The sequence below is a fragment of the Castor canadensis genome, chromosome X (genome assembly GCF_047511655.1).
Source record: "Castor canadensis chromosome X, mCasCan1.hap1v2, whole genome shotgun sequence".
In the NCBI taxonomy this organism is placed as follows: domain Eukaryota; kingdom Metazoa; phylum Chordata; class Mammalia; order Rodentia; family Castoridae; genus Castor; species Castor canadensis.
In genome coordinates, this window is record NC_133405.1 from 25,886,754 (window position 1) to 25,908,834 (window position 22,081).

At 39.0% G+C, this 22,081-nt stretch overlaps 1 protein-coding gene and 1 non-coding gene across 2 annotated transcripts in view; both read left to right on the plus strand.

Annotated features, from left to right (window-relative positions):
* The window catches only part of Smarca1 (SNF2 related chromatin remodeling ATPase 1), a 630,075-nt gene that overhangs the window by 427,018 nt on the left and 180,976 nt on the right, over positions 1 to 22,081 (plus strand). The gene's annotated exons all lie outside the window — the stretch shown is intronic.
* LOC141419963 (U1 spliceosomal RNA) lies at positions 10,091 to 10,253 on the plus strand. Its single transcript, XR_012444689.1, has one exon. It is a non-coding gene; the product is annotated as a U1 spliceosomal RNA (small nuclear RNA).

The following is a 22,081-nucleotide window of genomic DNA, read 5'->3' on the forward strand; positions in this document are numbered from 1 at the left end:
TACGTTCACAGCAATATTTTTTACTAATTAACATATGTCCTCACAGTCATGGTCAGCTGTAAAGAGAACTGTGAAGTACTTACTGAGCTTGGAGTATCCCCTAGCACTATACAAGCATTATGTCATTTAACTCCCATAATGTCTCTGTAAAGTAGGTATTATGATCTTTGTTGCACAGGTAAGGTGTCCAGCAAGATAGAGTAACTTATCCAAGATTAAGTGACAGGGTCAGAAGTTGGCAGGATCAGAAGCCAGAGCTAAGGCTGTCTGACTCCAGAAACAGGATATTAAGCAGCTCTCTGCTGAGGCTGTTTGGCATAGTCTGGCCTTAGTGGCACTGTCCTTTACTTACCATTCTCCTGAGCCTCCATGTCAAGCTCCAACCAGGTATCCAACACATTCAGATTTCCTGGCATGGTAGGCAGAGATTTTCATCTATTTCAGCTCTTCTGAAGCAATCTGTTCATTGTTGGTGTATAGAAAGGCTACGGATTTTTGTAAGTTGATTTTGTATCCTGCTACTTTGCTGAAACTGTTTATGGTGTCTAGGAGTTTTTGGGTAGAGTTTTTGGATCATTAAGGTATAAGATCAAGTCATCTGTGAATAGATAGACTATGTACACATAGTCTATCTGTGAATAGAATACATCTTTACCTATTTGTATTCCTTTTATTTCTTCTTCTTGCCTTATTGCTCTAACCAGGAATTCCAGGACTGTGTTGGATAGGAGTGGGGAGAGTGGGCACCCTTGTCTCGTTCCTGACTTTAGGGGAAATGGTTTCAGTTTTTCATTTCAGTTTTAGTCATTTTGTCTCTAAGTAGAAGACTCTGTCTAAAAAGTGTGAGTTTGTGCTTGGTAGGGCTTTAATGTCAGATAGCCATGCATGTATAACAACCATTTCCTCAATCCTCTCAGCTTTGGTTATTTTTGAGAGTCTGGCACGAGTGACTCCATTTGAACTTTGATGGCATTTCCACCTTGTCTCTAGACTGTTTGTCCCTGAGCAGTCTCCTCTAAAGATCTTTCTCCCATCCAAGTACTAACCAAGCTGGACCCTGCTTAGCTTCTGAGACCAGACGAGATTGGGTGTGTTCAGGGTGGTATGGCCACAGACTGAAGATCTTTTTTGATTGGTTATTTTTTTTTTATCATGAGGATTTGTTCTTTCCTGGATTTTTGTTTGTTTGTGTGGTTATGGTCCCATGTCAGGGGGGAAGTGATTAGCAGATCTGGAGGGAGTCAGTGCCAACTAGACCCTTTTGGCCAAATTTAAGCAACAAAGAGGCTTAGAAGGAGTGGCTCTTAGGCAGTGGTCTTCTAGACAAAGATAATACATAACAAAATCCAACAAAAGAAGACATCCAAAAAGCTAACCTGGTTGACACATAAGTACCTTTAAGAGTCATTTTCCATGGACTTGACTGTAAATGCCCCAGAAGGATCAGAACTGTAATGACAAAAACTTAAAAGAGCCATGGCAACAATTCCGATAGACAATTAAGCAACTAACAGAACAGTATATCAGTACCATTAACTTCTTGTTACCGTGTTTATCTAAATTTTGTATTTTAGAAGGCTTGATACACTTGAAAAACATAAATATATTTAATATAGAGGAACCAACAAAAGTACCACAGCTCTATAGATGTTATATATATGTATTAGTTTAGTTGTTGCTCTTGAAGTAAAACTTTACATTTTCTCATGAGTTGTGGGGTGATAACAATGTCAGTTACTTCAAACAGCCCAGTCACAGACACATATAGGGTACCAATTGCATCAGAATCACCCAAGACAATTGTTGTTTAACCATAATTATGAGGTCACCCAAATGAACCTCTTAAATGAACCTTTATTTAGTTATGACTCAGTTACCTCAGTAGTCAAAACCCTGACAAAAATCATCAGAGAACCCAGGTAGATATTTATGGGGACTACGTGTGGAGTTAGGAAACCTAATGGCTAAGAATCATGGCTTAGATGTTGATAAGGGATTATATCCCGAATTGTTGACATTAACAGATGGCTCATGACATACAGCAGGATCCCACCAATGTGTAGTCAATGGAATCCCCCTAAAATAATAGGCCCAATCTGGCCATCCCAGGCCAAAAATTCCCTCTACCAGACATGTAGTAGACATGGAGGAGGACTAACATCTCCACTTTGTTGACTCCAATAAAAACTGGAGGTCTTGACCGCCAGTATAGTGATCTTTTTGAGTTTTTTTTTTCTTTTCCTATCTCAAGAGTGTACTTTGGCTTTGGCTTTGTTTTTTTGTTGTTGTTTTTAAATTTGCTTTACATAAGTAAATCTGTCTCAACCCTCATATCAGTGTAGCAGCACTCCCAGTGCTCAGTTGTCTGTTGCCTCTCTGTATTTTAATAAATTCTTGTTGCTTTGATAAATTTTGGATTAACCTGTAGCACCAAAAATTCCTGACAGTTATCTTGATAAAACAAAAGCCTTTTTAAACTTAATTAAAAAAATGTGTATGCCCAAGTATTAGAAAGCTTGATACTTATCTTTGAGAATTTATAGTAAACTGAGTGACCCTAGAACTTCAATCACATTCATAGTTTTATGGTAAGCAATTGTTTATCCTAAATTGATTCAGAAATAGAATATTCTTTTTTTCTCATATACAAGTTGATGAAAAATCTTTTGTATTTTATTTATTTTTTTTGGATAGGAATTTTAAAATTTATTTATTTATATTTGGTTTATTTATTCATTTATACATATGTGCATACATTGTTTGGCCCATCTGCCCCCTCTGCCCCCACTCCCTTCCTGTCCCCCCAGTCCCCCTCACTTCTAGGCAGAACCTGTTCTGCCAACTTCTCCAATTTTGCTGAAGAGAAGACATAAGCAATAAGAAAGACATAGCGTTTTTGCTAGTTTGAGATGAGGATAGCTATACAGAGAGATTCCTAGTGTTGCTTCCATGTACATGTGCATTACAACCCAAATTGATTCATCTCTACCTGACCTCTTCACTACTTCCCGGTCACCTTCCCATAGTGACCTCTGTCGTTTTAAGTTTACTGTATTAGTTCCTCTGCAGTGGGGACATCAAACACTTTCAAGTTTTGGGTTTCCTACCTTTCCCTATTCCTCCTGTAAGCATTCTCCCCATAGCATGTGACTCATGTCAAATAATATTACTCCATTTAAAACAAAAACCTTTTTTAAGGCAGTTTTTTGTAACTGTTACCAAGGACAATATAATATTTTTAAGATAGCCTTGTTATAAACTTAGAGAATTAAGTTTTAGTTTAACATCAGTTAAACTAAAATTTTGACCTTACAAAACCTTTAATATAATTTTTAGATTTTAGTCAACTTAATGACTTACAAAAGCATTTATAAACTCCATTTTTATGACAACCTATTCATGACAACTTATTTTGTATCCCCTGAGGGAGTTTGTCTTTATCCATTTTTTTAAATTTAAAAGTATTTTTAACCTTTTATTTTTAAAAACCATATCCTTAATACCATATATATAGTTACTTGTTGAAAATAACTCATAAAATCTTTTAACTTAGAGCCTTATATTTGTGTGAAAAAACCAGAAAGAAAGCAACCTTAAAATTATTTTTTGTATAAAAACAATTTATAGAAAGCCCATTTGTTAATAGACCCATGTATTATAAGAGAGAATTAAATCCCAGATTTTATTTATGACAGAATGAAATAGGCTAAGGTTATTTTTTTTGACTACCTAAATTTTAAGATTCGTGCTATGGGCTGTGGCCTCCCACTTTGTTTTCTTTCTTTTCCCTCCTCTGGTCTGAGCCAGAGTGTTAACCTCTGAATGCCTGCATCCTAGTGAGACCTGATTGAAGTATGTTTGAAAACTGGTTTTCTTAAAAGTAGCAGTAAAGCAGAGTAAAAGTAACAATTTTTACATTGACTCTATAAGAACCATCCTCAAGATGTTTACATATTCATATGTAAAATGTTTAAGCAGATTATAACAGATTTTTAACACAAACACCCTGTTTTTTTGTTACCTTGAATATCACATTAACCTTATAACAGCAGTTTAAGAACCATTTTGAGGATGCTTACACACACATATATAAACACACTTTTTATAAATTAAGCATGTCAGAAAAAAAATGTCAACTTAAGCATGCAGAGCTGGAATTCCAGGAGCAAATTAAATTTTGTCCAGCGTTTTAAACAAATTCACACACACACACACACACATACACACACACACACAATTAGAGTGCACTCTCAAAAAAAACCTTTTAAAATTAAACCCAGAGGGCTATCTGGTAGAATGGTTGACGATGCATCTGTTCTCTTGTGAGTCTCCCTCTTTGGAACTGAATTTTTGTTCCCATCCCTTAACCTGGGTTATAGCTATTTCCTGGGAAACTAAAGCCCCCAAGTACTGGATGTTTCTTGCATTTTACCCAAAGTGCTTTCTTTTTACTTGTATTGTTCCCCATCCTGGTCTATCTTGCTGGTAAGAAAACCTGGTAGGTGTTGAACCTCCCTAATTCCCAGAAGTGTCTCACACACTTTCACCCCACTCCCTAAACCTGAGAGAGACACAGTTTTACCTCAGATAAGGTTACTAGGGTTCTCTGGGAGTTGATCAGGCTTCCCTTCTGCCTCCCAAAGGCAGGCCTATTATTCAAATCTGGGTTCTTACCAGTCTTACAGGTGGGGCTCCCAATTGGTTCCCGAGTCTTCTTCAGGTTCTTTTGTGCAACTGAGACTTGCTCTCCAGTGCACCAGGAGAGGTGACTCCCTCCATCAGATCTACAGGTCTGCTGGTGCCTGGTGAGACACTCTCCCAATGAGCTGGGGATACCAAGTCCTGGCAACAAGGAGGTAAAAACACCATCTCCAAATCCCCGACAAGCCCACAGAAATGTTGAAGGATACTCAAGAATGGGAAAATGGGACATCAAGGCTTTTCAAGAAGCAATGTTTATTAGTGTGTAAGCAGTGACTCAGTGGATTTGTTGTGGGAATCTCAAACTGAGATATGGGACACTGAGGCAGTTTAGCAGGATGTAATGTCTTATTGTGCCTGCACAGACCCAGTGGACTCGTGTCCAAAGGCTGACCCTCAAGACAAGGGTCTCACCTTATATACCCTTGCAAGCAGGTTACAGAAGCAAAAAGCAAGGTTTAATCCATATATGGTTATATTCAATTCTATAGGCTACTTTACCCTAGTGCTATATGACTTTCCCCTCCCCAGTATTACATGACCCTCTCCACATTCAGATTCCTCAGGTTTTGTCTCTCTGCTATGCCATCCCTACCTCCCTGTTACTTTATCAGAACTCAAGCCTAGTCTGTTTTTCTTCTGATCCTCCTCCGTGCTACAGATTCACATCCAAAGGCTGAGCCCAGAGAACAAAGGGGCCTTGCCTTATATACCATTCTAGGCAGGTTAAAGAAGCAAGAAACAAAGTTTAATCCATATATGGTTACATACTATTTTATTGGCTAGCTTTTTCTCAGTGCTAAGTGACCTTCATGTTCAGATTCTTTAAGTTTTATCTCCCTGCTATGCCATCCTCTCCCCCTTGCTACATTATCAGAAAACAAACTTGCTTGCTTCTTTTCTGGCCTTCCTCCTTGCTACAGGATGAGTGTTATACTGGCTTCATAGAATGAGTTAGACAGTGTTCCTTCCCTTTCTATTTTGTAGAACAGTCTAAGGAGAGTTGGTATTAGTTCTTCTTTAAAGGTCTGGTAGAATTCAGCAGAGAATTCATCAGGTACTAGACTTTTCTTTTTGGGGGAGACTCTTCTCTTTCTTGCAGCATCAATTTCATTTCATGTTATAGATCTGTTTAGATGGTTAATACCTCTTGGTTCAGTTTTGGATGGTCATAACTATCGAGAAATTTGTACATTTCTTCAAGTTTTTTGAATTTATTGGAATACAGTTTCGCAAAGTTGTCCCTGATGATTCCCTGGATTTCCTTGGTGTTTGTTGTTATCTCCCAATAACACATAAATCTCCAGATAAATCTCGAGATTTGGGGAATTTTCTGTTATTATTTTATTGAATATATTACATATCTCTTTGGCTTGCACCTCTTCTCCCTCTTCAATGCCCATGATTCTCAGGTTTGGTCTTTTGATGGAGTCACTGAGTTCTTGCATATTCCTTTTACAGCTCTTGAGTTGTTTGACTAAGAGCTCTTCTGTTTTTTCTTTAATATCTATTCTGTCTTCAAGCTCTGAGATTCTTTCTTCCACTTGTTCTAGTCTGCTGGAGTGGCCTTCCACTGTGTTTTTTGTTTGACTAAAGGGACTTTTTATTTCCAGGATTTTGGTTTGATTCTTTTTTCTGAGGTTTTCCATATCTTTGTTCAACTCCTATTTTATATCTTGTGTTGTCTTCTTTATTTCATATATCTCCCTTTTTATAATTTCCTTTGTTTCACTTTGGTGTTAGTTGAAGTCTGCTCTGAGTTCATTTAGTTGTTTCTGTGTCTTCTCAATTTTTTTTTCTTTTTTTTTGTGTGTCTTGAAATTTCTTGAGTACATCTTGTACTTTCTGGTTAATCATGTCTTGTAGCTTCTCCATGAGTTTCTCAGTGATCTCTTTCATGATTTCCTCCTTGAGGGATTTTTCTGTGGACATCACTGGGATCATTAGTGACATTTATCATTGTTTTGTTGGGGTCAGGAACTAGGTATCCATTTTCTTCATTTCCTGCTAAATTCGCTATTGAATTATTTTTTTGAGGAGTGTAGTTTCCTTCCCTCTTCTTCTCCCCATCACTCCAATTGGTGCTGGGCAACTATGTTCTTAATTGGCTAGTTGGTGGTTTTAATTGTTTTCTACCCCTTGATTTAATTTTTGTGTTGTGACTAACATGGTTGTTAGTTAGGCAATCTGGTATTTCTGTCCCTGGCCTGGGGGTATAAATTAGCAATGACAAATTCACAGGTTCAATGCCAGGCCATTTGTTTATATCGTATGTAGAAAACCCCTTGGTGATAATATCTATAAACAGTGGGAGTTGAGGGGGAGTTCTAATGGTTGTTTGGTTAGAGATAGAAACTTTGGTAATTAGTAAAGGTGGTGCTAAAAGGGGAGGCAGAAAGGGTAAGTGGGGTGGGTGGGGGAAGAAGTGTCGGGGCTGTTGTGTTTTGTGGCCCTTTTGTGTGTTTGTGTGTATTACCGATGTTGTAGTGGAGGGTGCTTGTGTCAGGTTTTGCAGGGGGCTGGGAGTGTGTACAGTTGATGCAGTAGGCTAGTCAGAGGGTGGTGAGTGTGTAGGAGGGAGGGGTAGTGTGGGGACAGATTGGGAAAGGATTGGGGGAGGTGAACACAGGGGGAGAAAGTGGATGATAAGGAGTGGAAAGAGTAGTTGGGAGGGAGAACAATGGATTATAGAACATAAAAAGGAGGGAAAGGGAAGGGGGTAAGAATAAGGATAAGAAAATAGTGATGGAAAAGGTAATAGGTACAGCCACAACAAAAATTTCAGTCTGCTTGGTAAAAGTTCTGGCCTTATTCCTTTGGCATCCAATCCTGGTATTGACGCTTGGTATTCTGGGCTTTGTGGGGAAGAGTTCTGCCCCTCTTGTCAGACAGCTTGTTGGAGAGATGGCTGGAGGGTTTTGTCCACTTTCCTTGGCCTTATGTGCTGTCTGTTACAAACGGGAGCACTGAAGTGGTCTCACCAGGTGATTGGCTTGTGAGCAGTATTTGGTTCCTTCTGTTCATTGGGCAGGTTGCAATTAGAACCTGAGGTAACTCACTGCCAGTTTGTGCAAGGTGACCAGATATGTTGTTTTTTTTTCACGAGGTGGCAGCTGCAACTCTGTCAGCTCCTCCTCCAGCATGGTGGGGCAGTTCAGTTTTGAATACTGCCCTCAGGTCCATGAGATCAGGGATCCACCGCAGCCCTACTTTGGGAGATTGGCTTGTCACCCCACCCCTGCTCTCAGCCTTTGTACTTGTCCCACTTTAGTTTGCTCAAAGTTTGGCTCCTTGCCCCACCCCTGTTCTTCAAGGCAGGTTCAGCGTTCCACCCCACCCCCACTGTAGATGTTAGATTACAATTCACTATCTATGCTTTTCAGTTTTGTTTGGGTGGGGGTTCAGTCTGCCCAAGGGATGTTCTTGGATTACGTTTCTGGGGGGTGGGTAAGGGAGTCATGTGTGGTATGTGTTGCTCACCTGTTGGGTCTAAAGGTTTATGCAGGCAGCTTTGAAACTGGCCAGCAGGGAGAGATGGTGTGCCACTTTTCTCAAGGCAGACACTTACTGGGACTGGGTACAGTGCAGTGTGGTATATGTAGGCTTCCATGGGTTAGGGGTCCGGGATGTCGCAGTGTTTGATTCTGATTGATGCCCTATCTTCTGCTTATTGGAAAAGAAAGGAAAAAAGGAAAGAAAAGGGAGAAACGGCTAAGGGGCTTTACCCCCCCCAGGGCAGACATGCCCTATTGGCAGTGCCATGCCTGGATTTTTCTGGCTGTTAGTACAATTAAAAGCTGTTTTAAGGGTTAGTTCTCCAATTTTATGTGCACCTATGTTGGTGATTATTATTTTGGTTAGAAACAATCAGAATTACCCAAGTGTAGCTCCCATGTCTTGGGGTGGTTTCTGGAGTCACAGAGCTCAGGAATTCTGATTCCCTACCTTATCTGCTATCTTGGATCCTCCCCTCATTTTTGTTATAAGATAGGCTTTAGTTACAAAAAATTATATTTCTTTCTTTTCCCATTCTTCTCCTTCTCTGACTCCTTGCCTCCCCCTCTCCATGATGTGAGCTACAGAGCAGGCTGGAAAAGATAAAGAAATCCCAAAGTGAAATCTTGGCATGGAAGCTCTGTGCTTTGAATTGGCTGTATACATTAATAACAGGAACCAGTGAAGAGGCATTCTTCAGCTTGAAAGGAAAGTCCTGAGATTAATAACTCCTAGGTTCCTGATGGATACCACCAACTCCATTTGGACCTTGGAAAACCAACAGTCCTGGATTCATCTGTGATCATGTACCCACAGAGATCACCTCATAGGAAAAGGCACTAAGAGGAGCTGCCTTAGCCTGTTTCTCTTTACTGGGTAGCTGGGACACTGAGTAATTGGGGTGATGGTAATTAGATGCACCAAGAGGGTTGCCAAGGCTGGAGATTAAAGTTCTGCCAACAGTGCATTAGTTTCCAGTTGTCAGGGGACAGTGGGTAGTGCAGCTGCAGTTGGGTCTTATTTTTGTTTATGTCTACACACTGAAAGCCTGGCAGGGATATCCTTACTGGGAAAATTGCTTCTTGGGTCAGAACATCTGCAATGTTTGTAGAAACTCTCAGTGGCTAAAATGTAGTGACTGTGAAAAGTGCAACCTGGACTTGGCAGCTGACATTATGTACTCATAAATTGGACTGAAGAACATTGGCTCAGTCACTCTGAGAAAGCATGAGAGGATTTCTAGTTGCCACTTGCTTTTGAGGCAGAATAGCATGGTATGGCCCACGAGATTCATGGCGAGATGCTTTGAATTCAGAGTCCTACTTTGCTTTAGTTAGGTACTACACTGGGTCTATTTGATGGACACTAGAAAACCCATACCAATGTCCTTTTTTCCATTGCTTGGGATACCTACCATTCTTGTAACTAATAAATTAGAAAGCAAATACCTATGTGTGATCTCTTCAAAGGTCACTACTATATTACCATCCTAATAATGAATATTACTATTAATAATGTTATTTTATGAATAACACTCAGATATTAATTATAGAAAACTCTAATATTGGCTGAGTGTGGTGGCTCGTGTCAGTAATTCTAACACTCAGGAGGCTGAAGCAGTAAGATCAAGATTTCAAGTCAGCCAGGGCTGCGTAGCAAAAAAAAAATCTAATACTAAGATAGAATATGGTTGATGTACTTTCCATACAAGTATGAATATGGAACATTCAAATCTGTTGAAATTACCATAAGAAGGAGACTAAGGTAGAAAAGAGAATAATTGGGGGTGAACCAATTCAGGATATAAAACATATGTATTTGGAAATGTCAGAATAAAACTCCCAGTATAGCCATCATAAACAAACAAAAAATGTCTTTTAAAAAAAAAATAAGGATACTTACCTGTCAGGGGAGATACCATGATCACGAAGTGGTTTTCCCAGGGTGAGGCTTATCCGTTGCACTCTGGATGTGTTGACCCCTGCAATTTCCCCAAATGTGGGAAACTCGACTACATAATTTGTGGTAGTGGGGGACTGTGTTCGTGCTCTCCCCTGAATAAAAAAAAATATTAAGGACAGGAAGGTAAAACAAGTCCCTGTTTGGGGGTTGGTATCAGTGGGAGGGGAGAGGGCATAAGGAAATGGTGTAGGATAAATATGGTGGAAGTACTATGTATTAATGCATGAAAATGGAATAATGAGACCTGTTAAAACTGTTCTAAGAAGGGGGAGATAAGGGAGAAAGATGGAAGGGGTGAATCTAAGATATATTGTAAGCACTTTTGTAAATGTCACAATGTACTCCAAGCACAACTATAATATGCTAATAAAAATAGAACTAACAGTGAATTAGGAAGAAGGTACAGAAACCTTTTAAACATTGCTCCAACCCCCATTCCCTACCTGGATCCTGATTATCAGAAAGTCTACAATGACCATTCATCCCTTTGTCTCTTCCTTCCCTACATAATTGAACTGAAATACCGATGTCCAACATCCACAGTTTGCACTCCATGGTCACTCATCTGCAAAGGATAGTAAAGATGGGAAAGAGAAGAACTTATATTTTTCTAATGTAGTACATAGAAATATAGAATATAGAAGTTTTGAAGTTTGGCATGGATGGCAAGGGGTCCTGTTATGGCCTAGTTTGAAAATCAACAAATGAGACAAGATAGAAAAGATGGTATCAGAGACCATCATGGACAAAAATTGAATGACGTAACACCAAGGTAATTTATACTATCTCTTGTGGTCTTCCTTCTACCACTAACACTTATATGTGTTATGCCTGAGAGGGACGCAGATTTAATGGAAGGGCACTGGGAAAGTGTTCCTTATAAAAGTTTTATAAAAGCCTCTTTGCCTGAAATAGGCTTGAAGTGTGGATGTTGATATTTATGATGAGGAGTTTGCAACATGTCTGTAATTTTTTTTTACATATTCTTCTGTCTTAATCTCTTTTTTTTCCTGATACCATTTGCACTTATTACCTGAGGATCTTATATACCATGACTATAGTGGCAATGAGTTCTAGTTATGGCAAAATTAAATGTATCTGGACCATCAATTCCTCTCTCATTAGTGTTATTAATTGACCAGATTAATTTAACTGTAATCTACTTAACCCAAAATTGGAATGGGGGTGATGAGTTAAATAGAAGCCTCTGCGAGTATTCACTGGAGATTTCTTTGTACACTGCTTAAAACTTCTGTGCCCTAGTGCGAGATGCCCAGGGTTTTTATTTTTCAGTTTTTAATTGTATATAATTCAAGATTTATAAGCTGATGTTTTTATATACATATACATAGTCGAATGGCTACCAGGGTCAAGGAAATTAACATATCTTTCATCTCTTTTGTTTGGGTATGTGGTAAAATCTATACTCAGCAAATGTCTAGTATATAATTCAATATTATTAAGTGTAGTCTTCATACTGTACATTAGATCCCTAAACTTGTCCCATTTAATGGCAACTTTATGCCCTTTGACTTGTATCTCCTTATTTACTTCCAAACTCTGGCCCTGTAACCACTGTTTTACTAGCTGTTTCTATGTATCTAACTCTTTATCTTTTGCCTGAAAGGACCATTGATCACTTCACCTTAAGGGTGCAATGTCTTCTCTCTAGAAAACAGAACCTTTCTCAGCACCTCTTTAATTTGGTCCCTGTGTGTTTATAGTTTGCTTGTTCATTGATGTTGTGCGTGTAATATCTCATATTGAACTGGTCTTCCCCCTTTTTCAAAATCAAATTGATAGATGAGATTTAGGACATTTCCTAACTGTCCAGATCAGAAGTTTAATTAGACACCTAATTACCTGCTATACATGTAGTCTGACATGTTAATATATATTCTACCATAAGTATAATGGTTGTCTATACATAGATACTGTTTCAGACCTTTAAACTTCCTGATTTGTTTATGAAAGAATTTTTATAAGGCACCAGTTTATCCACAACAGATGGTTTATTAAGTAAAAATCGGCTTTAAAACAAACATGTCACAATTATTTTATTCTCTGAAGCAGAATTCCTACTGTTGATGAACTCCTAATTGGAATTTGGTTCTGGCAAAGAATGAAAAACAGAGACATACTGTGAGGACAGAATGCCAAAAATAGCACACTGAGAAATACAAAGGACTAAAGCAGTCCCACCTTGTGTTTTCTTTAGGATGTTTTTCTTTCCTTTCATCTGAAGAGACCATTTGGCCTTAGTACAATCCCATCTTATGGACTGGGAAATAGAAACACAAAAGGCATGGTCCAAGCCACCAGTGAGGAAAGATCCAGGATTTTTGATGAGTTCTGCCCTGAGTGTGCTGGAATCAACAAAGTCCAAAGCTAAACTGCCCTCATGGCTTCTCCCTAAGACCCGGAAAGATCATTGCTAATGTGTCTCTAGAACTTCCCTGATGAAATAGGAACAGTGCTGGAGAGGAGTGACATCAGTGGCAACATCAAAATGACTAAAAGCTGCAGGACATTTGTTGTAAGATGGGCTCTGTGCTAAATGCTAGACATACATTATCTCATTGAGTACTGGCAAAACCCTTTGAATCCTGGCAAAACATCTGGTTTGTGGATGAGAAAATGGAGGCATACAGTGGTTAAATAATTTACTCAAGGTCAGGCAGGTGATGGAGCTGGAATCAGAACCCAGCTGTTTGACTGCTAACTCCTATGCTTTTTACCTTGCATGTTTGTGTGTGATCACTAGGGCACTAGTGCCCTGGGATGTGGTTACTAGATTAGCAATCACTTGCTTAAGTGGATGGCACACAGGACAGGGGGTTGAGTGTTTATATGCTTGTGTGCATATGTGACATGAAAATAAAATGACAAGTCCGGAGGAAGGTTCTACACCTCATCTACTGAAGTATAGTAGCAAAAATCTAAAGTAGTTGCAGTGAGCAATACTATCAGGGGCATCATGAAAAGCCCCCATATTAGGTTTTATTAGTGATGATTTCTACTAAAGTAGCTTTACTGTCCCAAACTGAAATCAGTGCAACTTCTTCCTTTTAAACAAGCTGACTACCTCATTGTTGGCTGCACTAAAACATGTAATTTGAAAAACCCACCTATGCTTGACACATCCACCAGCCCTTGCTGGGAGAAATGATGCAGTCTCAGGTCCCAGCGGATGTCACAATGAAAGAACCCCAGGTGGTCTGCAAAATTGTCAGCTTCTGAAAGGTAGCCTTTTTTTTTCTGAGCTGAGGGTGCCAGGCACACTTGGCTTCTAACTTGCCATATGGCATGTGTTATTGGGCAGGGCTGCTTCTCTCAGTCTCTGGTGTGATGTGGCACTTAATGCTGTCGAATTATTTCCTTACATAATTAAAAACAATCCTGCTCTAAATCCTCATCAGTTTCTCCCCACAAGTCCCCCACCCCCACCAATCCCCTAGGTACTGAATTTTTTTTCTGCTTTGCTCCTTGCTTGTCCTTTCTTTTTGCTTTTACTCTGACTCAAAGTGCAGCATGAGAATGGAGTTGCATATTCTGGACTGGATTCTTACAAAGTACCTAGTCTCTCAGATCCATCCATTCCTTTCCTGAGGAAGGATTTTTGATTACTTCTCTCTTGCCAAAACTATATTTTTAAAGGCTTCTACTTCCACTAAAGTTCTTGAAGGCAACACACACAAGAAAAACAAAACTAAGGTTCTCTTTTAGGAACCCCATTGATTTTACTTCCAGGGATCTTCACTTTCTGCTTATTTGTTCTGAGTCTAATCCTATCTTCTCCCTAGTTGTGTTCATATATGTTCCTCAAATAGTTTCCAATGTTTTTATCATGCTGCAATCCTGGTTAAAAATGTCTAAGCCTATGGACTTTCCTAAACTCAGGAAGATTCTTAGTCCCTGAATATCTCCCCTATGCATTCATTGCAGAGCTGGAAAATCCTAAGAATTGAGTGGTGTATTCTGAAGGCCCCAGTGATCAGTGCAGCTGGTTCCTGGGATACATGAATTTATGAGAATTAATCTATATAGAGTTTGTGTCAGAATTACATGAATATTCCTGGACCTTATCCTAAATCTACAGAATTAAAACCTTGCAATTATGTATGAAGGGGTGTCAGGTATCAGGCCCAAGAATATGCATTTAAAAATAAATTCCCCAGACAGTGTACACAGACATTTGAGAAATATTATTCTATAATTCTTAAACAAAGGAGAAGCATGATCAGATTTTTTGTTTTAAAGAAAAATCTGGTGGCAATGTGGAAGTTTTCTGGTCTAGAGCAACGACACAGATAGGAAAAACAGCTACTTTAGAAGGAGCAAAATAATAGGTCACCTGTGAGAAACCAATAACAATGTCTGCTTTCGGATGTTAGGAAAGAAGTTAGAACTCTGGGGTGAATGGCTATCATCTTTGAAACTCTATCCTCAGGCCTCTTCTCTATCAGTTTCCATCCTTCATTTAAAGAATATTTTACAGGGCTCCTTATTCTTCTTTGTCCATAACAGGAAAGAGTTCATTTCTCTTATTTAAATTACAGTTCAGATGTATAATGTCACATCTGTATGAAGGAGGATTGTGCTGCTGAAGCAGTAGATTTAAATAGTGGCTCTCCCAATGTGGTCCTTTGATTACCTGCATCAAAATCACCTGAAATACTGATTAAACTGAAGATTCACGGGCCTCACCTCTGATACACTGAATCAGAATGGTACTTCCCAATCTGCATTATAACCAGATTTCTAGATGACACTGATATATAATAAAGTTTGAAAAGCAATGTTCTATAGTATTTATTCCTTTGTTTTTACTAGGAAGCTTTTTACCTCTATCTGTCTATGGAAATCCTTGCTTCTCCCTAAAGCCTGGGCCTTCCTTGGTCTTCGTATCTCAGTCCCAATAGATGTGACCTCTTCTGTTGCTATGGGGATGGGAAAAATGGGAGACATCATGTCTGGGGTGCAGTAGAGAGTTGGGGAGCACTGAACTGCAGCAGCTTGGCTGGAAGTGATGGGAAGGACCTAGGGCTTGTACTTTGAATTTGTGCACTTGCATTGAAGTTGCAAAAAAGCAGAAAACCCAGAGCAAACCAACAACAAAAATTACTCACACCGGTACCAGCCATAACATCAACCCCCACAGAAATTATGTTTAGGGATAAGGATTGGAGGTCATGTCAGAACTGGGGTCTAGAGTGGAAAGTGAGCCTAAATGGCAGTCCACAGGGAGGGGGGAGGAAGATGGGCCACCTGGAATCTCCTTCCTCTCTATTTTTGCCATTAAGAACACTATTCAATCTTCAGCATCACAGTGCCCTGCTCAGGCTGCTTAGGCTATTCTACTCCAATGGTGACAACCGAACCATCATGCTTTCCTGCTCCTTTACTTCTATGTATGATGGTGAACTTTACTGGGATCTTTCACTAAAATCTTCAAAGGTGGTGGGGTATAAAATCTCAAGGAACCATCCACATTTTTTGGGATTCCCAGGTAATAAGGGGGTCTGTCCAGTGCAACATGAGGTTTAGGACCATCTGCATCGGTATTTTATTCAGCTTGAGCAAAAATATCATAGACTAGGATGCTTAAAGAAAATAAATTGATTTTCTTGCAGTACTAGAAGCTGGGAAATCCAAAGTCAGGGTGTCAGAATGGTTAATTTGTTGTGAGGACCCATTTCCTAGCTTGCAGATGGCTGTTTTATGCTCACATAACCTTTCTGCTGAGCAAACATAGAGATGGGGAAGGAAGGAGAAGGATGGAAATAAAAGAGAATACTCTCCCTCTTCCTTTCATAAGGCTACCAATCCTATCTGCTTAGGGTCCCACCCTTATGACCTCCTTAAAATTAATTACCTCTTGAAGGCCCTATCTTCAAACATAACCTCATTAGGAGGCAATTCAATATGTGAGTTTGGTTGGGGGCCACAATTCAGCCCATAGTCATTAGCATCACTTGTGTGTGCCTTTTTGAAAGTGAGTTCACTGTGATATAGGTTCACATCTCCCCAGTCAGAATCTTAAGGTAGGGCAGACAGTCTGTAAGAACTTCAGATAATTCTGATGGACACTGGTGTTTAAGACCCACTGCTTTAAAGGATGCACATTGCTTATATTTAGTCACCTGATCTCAACTTTCTTGAACCTTTTATTTTCACACTGTACTATCAGTTAATTGGTAGTATAGTTCCTTTTGACTGAAGCAGGGCTTTCTTTCATGCATCCTAAACTAGTGGCACTCAAATTTTAAGGCATATATGAATCAACTAAAATACTGTTAAAATTCAGATTCTAATTCAGTATGTTTGGAGTGAAGCGTGAAAGGTACAATAGCCCTTTTCTCTCTCTTTCACTTCTTGACTGCCATGAAATGAGCAGCCTCCTTTCCCTCAATGTGCTGCCTCACCACATGCCAAAGGCAACAAGATGAACCAACCATGGACTGAAACCTCCAAAATCATGGGCCCAAATAAACCGTTTTTGTTTATAAGTTGATTTTCTTGTTACTGTAATGGGAAGCTAACACAAGAAGCTACGTTTAACTTACAGTCATTCAAAACCAATAATTTAGAAATACACTGGCCAAATGACCTACAAACTGCTTCCATCTGAGGCAACTGGTTGTAACCCCTTTGCTAGTACAACTATTTTAAGATTTGTCAGTAAGTATTTACTTTTCTCCTCCACCCACTTTATGGGTTTTTAGATTTCAACCGTAATCCTTTTCATTCTTCCTCTAGCCACCCTTAATTGGCATTGTTTGATGTTGCTTTTAAAGCATTTTTTGGTAGTGGGGCTTTAACTCAAGGGCTACACCTTGAGCCACTCCACCAACCCTTTTTTGTGAAGGGTTTTTTTGAGATAGGGTCTTTCAAACTATTTGCCTGGGCTGGCTTTGAACCATGATCCTTCTGATCTCTGCCTCCTGAGTAGCTAGGATTACAGGTGTGTGCCACTGGCACTTGGCATTTAAAAGCGTTTTTAAGGGTTGTTATTATTTAAAAATGTGTCCCTTATAAGCAATCATGCCACAATGTATCCCAGCCAGCACGACAATAAAAAAAATAAGTAATCATGTTGTAACTCTTCAAGGGCAGGAGCTGGATCTTATTTCTTTTGTCTTTCTAAGGTAATGTTTAGTTCAGTGTTCAGCTTGAAATTGGTCACTGATGACTAATTGACTGAGTCAGGACCAGGACAGTACTTTAGGATGAAAGTGAGTTTACTGGGGTAGCTGAGATTTAGAGATAAGGACTACATCCTATGTGATCAGCGTACAGTTCCTTCTAGTCTGAAGAAGGCAAGTCAGAAGGTTTTTTGTTTTTTTAAGAAACATTGGAATTTTCCAATATTAGAACACAAACCAGGCTTGCTCCACTGGTATTGTTTTGAATTTAGCAGGATGTGTTGTGTGTGCAGCTTCTGGACTTACTTGATCTGCTATTTTTAGTGCTCTTCATTAAATGGATTGTTGATATGTAAATACACAAGTTGCTATGCAAAATTGCCCTAATTTTCTTGTGAACTTTCTTCCTGCAGCTTGTGGAAAGATATTATGTTACATCTTCACGTGGAAGAATATTTTAAGTACTTGTAGCTAAATTGTGCTAAACCAATTGTCAAAACGTGGGCGTGTACCATCAAAGAAAATAGATAAAGATAAAACCAACCTATTTCCATGGTCTCTCATTTATTTATATGTATGCAAATATATCTGTACATGGCATAGATATATGCACACAATGTGTTATGGTTAAAGATTCAACTGGAGTTAATGACCATAAACAGGGAAAAACTATTAGCAAATTAATTAAGAACCTTTCTTTCATGCTACTGTAAAATGAAGTCAGTTGTTAGCTTAAAGAGAAACTCTTTTCTTCACAGATAATTGTGATTCTGTAAAATATTCACTGACCTCTGCTAGAAAAGTGACTTCTGTTTGAATAAACAAAAGATTGTAGATGACTAGTCAGCCAGAGAAGTGTAAACATGAACTGAATTTAATAATAGTCTTTTGATTATGATTCCCTGCTTATTAATGTGTTCAACAAATATTGATTGATCAGAAAGCATTCTATGTTCCAGATACAGTATGGGGCACAGGATGAACAAGGGGTTTATAGTAGTCCACCAGATATCCATGGTCCTTGCCTTCTTCTCCTTTTTTTTTGGCAGTGCTGGAGTTTGAACTCAGGGCTTTATGTTTCTGAGGCAGGTGCTCTACTGCTTGAGCCATGGCCTCAAACCTTTTTGCTCTGGTTATTTTGGAGATAGGGTCTTTTTCAAAAATTTTAATTAGCATACATTAATTGTGTACAGGGTGGGTTTGTTGTGACATTTCTGAATAATCTCACGTTGAACATTGGTTATTTTGGCACCCACTGTGTCTTCCTCTCATTCCCTTCCCTTCCCACCTAAAACAATTGCAAAAGGTTTCATTGTTCTATTTCACCTATGTATGCAAAGCATGTTGACCATATACACCCTCCTGTATTCCTTCCACCCTTGCTTCTCCCACAAGTACTCACTCCCCCACAACAGGACCTATTTTACAGACCTGACCTTTATTTTTAATTCCAAAGTCAGTGTCCAAAGGATTTTCTCAGTGTATGGAGATAGGGTCTTGCTTTTTGCTCAATAAGGCTGAACCACCATTCTATTTTACATTTCCCACCATTGCTGGGATACAGGAGTGTACCACCACAACCAGCTTTTTTCTGCTGAGGTGTAGTCTCACAAATGTTTTCACATGGACTGGTCTGGAACCATGATCCTCTCAATCTCAATCTCCTTTTAGTATGGAAAGACAGGTGCACACCACCAGGCCTGTGTGTGTGTAGGTGTCTCATGAACTATTTGCCTGGGCTGGCCTTTAGCTGTGATATTCCCAATCTCAGCCTCCCAAGTAGTTAGGATTACAGATGTGAGCCCCCAGTATTTGGTATCCTTGCCTCCTTGAAACTTTCATCAGTTCTGAGTTCTTTTATGAGTATGTATATTTGCATATTATAGCAATTAAAACAATTTTAAATGTTTTCTTTGTATGTTCAAAGAATCACAGAGTTAGAAGATTCCTTGATGTGTCATTGAACTTATTCTTTTATCCTGCAAGTAGCTGGACAAAGTTGTGTTTTGCAGAAGACACTGTTGGTGCTCCACTCATATTTCTGTGCACATCCACCTGACACTTAACTAACAAGTACCTGGGATGCAGGGCTTGTGTGATTTCTCTGGGTCTGTGGAGTCTCTGTTCTTAGGAAGTTAACACTCTTTCCTTTGCTAATTAAATAGCCCTCAACTAAGTACTGGGGGAATTGGCAAATAAAACCCCCACTCCCTGCATTATCATACAGAGTTCTCTAATGGATTTGAGCACTAATTACTCACAATGATTACACTTAGTAGTGCACCTCTGTTGACTTTCTTTTCTTCCCTGCCACACTTCCCCTATTTTCCTACCAGTCCTTCAATAAACTTTCCAAATAGACCCTCACGTTCTTGTCTTAAGGTTAGTTTGGGGGGAGCATCACCTAAGTCATATGTCATTCCTTGGCTTTCCAAGTATGTATGATCAAATTGTACATTCAAAGGGAAAGACAAAGGCAGACATATTTTGCAAATTGTATACAATGTGAAATACATGGTTATCATTCCCAGACAAAATATAAGTAGACCATTTATTTTTTCCAAGCATTTAGATGCAAATGATTAACTAATTAGATGTATTTAGGAAAGTCCTTATCTGTGAGAAAAAGGAAAAATCTTTTGCAATTTGGATAATAGAACTCTACTTTTGGTCTGGCAATTTCACAGTTTTGTGTATTAGAGTTTTAAGAAAGCCAGATGGTGCCTTTTAATATTATGAAAACTTGTTTTAGGATCTGGCCACCTTTTTTCATCTTTTCTCAATCCCTCCCCCTCCCCTATAATAAAGATCTGCCTGGAGTAGTGGATTGGAATAGTATTAGGGTGGGTGGTTACAAATAACCCAAAGAACCCAAAGCTATCTCCCTTTTTTTTAATTTCATTTCTCTCATCCACAGACCATGTGTCTGTTTTTCTTTGCCTTGAATGGACTATGGACAAGGTGTCCAGAATTTCTCTTTGCAACCCCATAAACAACCCAGTACATATGTTTCTCTCTTCCTTTTATTGGTGATGAAGTCATCTGATTTGATCAGGATATTTATGTCTGAATATAATGTGGTAAATGAAAATGAGCAACCAAACTGTTGGGCTTATGGCAGGACTGAGGAGGACTTGTATCATGACCTTTTTTTTTTTTTTTTGCTTGGGCTGGCTTCAAACCTAGATCCTCCTGATCTCTGCCTCCTGAGTAGCTAGGGTTACAGGCACCTGGCTGTACCATAAACTTTTTTACTTGTACCTTTTATGTATGTATGCCAGAATTTATTTATCATTTTTCCTTCTTTCATCCAATCACCTGCAACTGTTAAGATTCTTTCATTTGTGAGCTTGAGGGTGGTCATTTCTGGGGAGAGGAGATTACTTTGGAAAGAAGCATAGAAGTAGCTCCCTGATTAGAAAGGGGGCTTGGCTATATTTACCAAGGTTTTTGTTATTAGGACTTGATGTCTTCTGCTACAATTGCATGTTAGATATGTGAACTCTTGCCTTTTCCTTCAAAGTTCTTGGTTGAAGATGTTTGCCTAGACTTTGGACTTTAGCTCTCTGTCCTGTCTTTATTTTCTATATCCCATGTACCTACCCATTTCACTGCCGGCTATGAATTTTTGCACATAGTAGGCATTGTATAGATATTTCTTAAATAGTGGCTATATTCCCTGATTCTCACTTGCATGATGCTTTTATGGATTTTAACACCTGAGCCCTTTACTACCAACTTTGTCTCACACTTAGACTGCTGAGTAAATTTGAGGGGCTGGCAAGTACCTCTCTCTGTCTGAACCTTTTCAACTTCAGCTCTGCCTTGATTCTTTGGAGTTCTGGTTCTTTATTTTGCACCATGATTTACTGACTTGCACTAATGACAGTCCAATGCAGATAATGTAACTAGAATGGTCATTCTAAGGGTGCAAGTTAAGAAATCTGAGATCCACAATCCTGTTTACATGGTTATTTTGGAGTATAATTATTTCTTTGCTTAAGTAAGACCCTATGCAGATGCCAGAACAAGAAAGTGTTGACTAAGATTGGGTTCCTGCTGTGAAGTGCAAGATGTGTGAAATTCTAGCATATGTGCAGAAATTTAAACCCATCATTTACTGACAGGCAATAATTACTTTAATGAAGTCAGGAGACTATTTCAAACAAGCAATTAGACTTAACAATAAAATTATAAACAGGACCCTAGTTAATGAATTTTCAAACTGTACTTCCCCCTTTTGTGGATGCCATGAGCTACAAAAAGGATGAGAATTAACAAATATTTATTAAGTACTTATGTCATGCATATACATGTATTGTCTCACTTAATTCTTACAACTCTATGAGGTAAAAACTACTTTACTCCCATTTTGAAGATAAGAATACTGAGGCTTAGAGGTGAAAAACATTGTCCAAAGTCACACAGGTTAATAAATGGTAGATCTATAATTCAAACAAACTGGCTAGTTTGACTCTAGAACTCAAGATCTTAACCAGGATACTATACTGCCCTATGGCCAAGTAGTACATATGTGAAACCACTTCCCAAGAGTGTTAGTCAAGATGTGCCAATAGGAAATATGACATGCTCAGATGAGGGTGGTTCAAAGAGAGTATATTTCATAAAAGGAATAGTTATAGAGGTATGGGTATAAGGGACTCTACAGTAGCTTAAATGATCATTTTAAAAGCATAAACAGGGTCACAGAAGTAAAATATAACTTCTCTTATTACGGCCTACAGAACTCTGTATGACTTAGCCCTGCCATAGTAATG